The 2695-nt window shown below is 32.3% G+C and overlaps 1 protein-coding gene across 1 annotated transcript in view; it reads right to left on the bottom strand.

Annotated features, from left to right (window-relative positions):
• LOC106474129 (neurobeachin-like) overlaps positions 1-2695 on the bottom strand; it is a gene marked incomplete at both ends in the record, with an annotated part of 39154 nt that overhangs the window by 27704 nt on the left and 8755 nt on the right. The gene's annotated exons all lie outside the window — the stretch shown is intronic.

Raw genomic sequence — 2695 nt, 5'->3', positions numbered from 1 at the left:
GAAACATACACATGTATATCGTTTAAACATATGATAATATATATACATGGAAACATACACATGTATATCGTTTAAACAAATGATAATATATATACATGGAAACATACACATGTATATCGTTTAAACAAATGATAATATATATACATGGAAACACTTGAAACATACACATGTGTATCGTTTAAACAAATGATAATATATATACATGGAAACATACACATGTATATCGTTTAAACAAATGATAATATATATACATGGAAACTAGAAACCTACACAAGTATATCGTTTAAACATATGATAATATATATATACATGGAAACATAAACATGTATATCGTTTAAACATATGATAATATATATACATGGAAACTAGAAACTTACACAAGTATATCGTTTAAACATATGATAATATGTACATGGAAACATACACATGTATATCGTTTAAACATATGATAATATATATATACATGGAACTTACACATGTATATCGTTTAAACAAATGATAATATATATACATGGAAACATACACATGTATATCGTTTAAACAAATGATAATATATATACATGGAAACACTAGAAACATAAACATGTATATATACCGTTTAAACATATGATAATATATATACATAGAAACACTAGAAACCTACACATATATATATATATATACAGTTTAAACATATGATAATATATAGTATGTTCTTATGACCATCAGAATTTGGATAATTCCATTTCACGCTTAAGATTCAGTGGACATTCTTGGTCAAAGTGGTGTTAGTGGTGACGAAAGAAAGGGTGCCTCCTGTCACGTGATTTGAAATGTATAGCCTTGCGGCTTGTCTCTGAAGCTGCCAACTGTTTAACAATTAAGATTTAAAAGAACTCCACTGAGAATGAGATATTTTTCAGTTGGCAGAACTCCCCTCGTGTTAAGAATCTTAACTAGATTCTGCGATCCTACCATAAACGTGTCCAGCTGGACAAATTACCTTAAAGCTCGTTACTCGCGCGAGTTAATTACAGCTAAGCCTTATTTATCTATTTCTTATTTGATCGCTTAGAAGAAACATCTCTCTAAGTTTCTGACTATAATCAGTTAGTTAATAAATATAGTGATATTTGAAATGGAATTATGAGAAGTAATGAGGAGAATGTCAACCACATTATATCTGTTAGAACGAGGGCCGACGAGTTCTTTCGGATAAGACCAGAACTCACCAGGCCGGCGCCGGCTGGTTGAGACGTTATTTATATCACTCGAAAAGCAATTGTTTCAGTGTGAACTAGATTAACTTGGAGAAGTGTAATTAAACGTAAAAGTATTCGGTTAAAAGTTAAATTATTAACAGTCTGAAGAGCTCAAAATTTCAGGAAACAATAAAATAGTTTTAAAAAGGGGTGGGAGCTGAAATGTATTTGAAAACCTACCGAGCAACGTCTAAAGCCGGGGTTCTTAAAACTTTAATGGAGCGTTTGTTTGTTTTTAAGCTGCGCCCACCATGAATATAGAACCCCTTTTTAGCGATGTAACCCCTAGACTTACCGTTGAGCCACTGGGGGAGGGGTAGTTAGTGTAGTGTTAACATAGTGTTTACGTAGTTCACTCTGTTATCTGTGAATTTTAGTAAAGTGTTAACATAGTGTTTACGTAGTTCACTTTGTTATCTGTGAATTTTAGTATAGTATTTACATAGTGTTTACGTAGTTCACTCTGTCATCTGTTGAATTTTAGTAAAGTGTTAACATAGGGTTTACGTAGTTCACTCTGTTATCTGTTGAATTTTAGTAAAGTGTTAACATAGGGTTTACGTAGTTCACTCTGTTATCTGTGAATTTTAGTAAAGTGTTAACATAGTGTTTACGTAGTTCACTCTGTTATCTGTGAATTTTAGTAAAGTGTTAACATAGTGTTTACGTAGTTCACTCTGTCATCTGTTGAATTTTAGTAAACTGTTAACATAGTGTTTACGTAGTTCACTCTGTCATCTGTTGAATTTTAGTAAAGTGTTAAGATAGTGTTTACATAGTTCATTCTGTTATCTGTTGAATTTTAGTAAAGTGTTAACATAGTGTTTACGTAGTTCACTCTGTTATCTGTTGAATGGCACCAATAACATCACTGGTTGTCCAGCAACAATATGGAACAGACTGAAAACAGGGATAACACTATAATATTGTTAATTAACAGAAGTATGACTATTATAAGGGTATTAAGAACAGGATAACCACTACAAGGATATCTTTTATTAAAAATATTATCTATAGACGAAAAATGTTTGTTTACTTGTTATTGAGCACAAAGATAAACAATGGGCTATCTCTGCTGTGCCCATCTTAGGGATTCAACCCCGAGATTTAGACTATAAGCCTTGAAGCTTATTTCTGAGTCACCAAAGGGCCAACAAATAGTATAAGTAGTTAAAAGATCAGATTAATATCTGTGTTGCTACAACGTGTAGAACTGAGACTGTAACAACTGTTGTAGACTTGTTAGTTTCTGTATTTCTACAACGTGTAGAACTGAGACTGTAACAGCTTTAGTAGACTTGTAAGTTTCTGTGTTGCTACAACGTGTAGAACTGAGACTGTAACAACTGTTGTAGACTTGTTAGTTTCTGTGTTGCTACAACGTGTAGAACTGAGACTGTAACAACTGTTGTAGACTTGTTAGTTTCTGTGTTGCTACAACGTGTAGAAATGAG

The sequence above is a fragment of the Limulus polyphemus genome, unplaced genomic scaffold (genome assembly GCF_000517525.1).
Source record: "Limulus polyphemus unplaced genomic scaffold, Limulus_polyphemus-2.1.2 Scaffold6857, whole genome shotgun sequence".
NCBI lineage: Eukaryota > Metazoa > Arthropoda > Merostomata > Xiphosura > Limulidae > Limulus > Limulus polyphemus.
The sequence above is the reverse complement of the archived record's forward strand: the minus strand, read 5'-3'. Positions and strand labels throughout refer to the sequence as shown.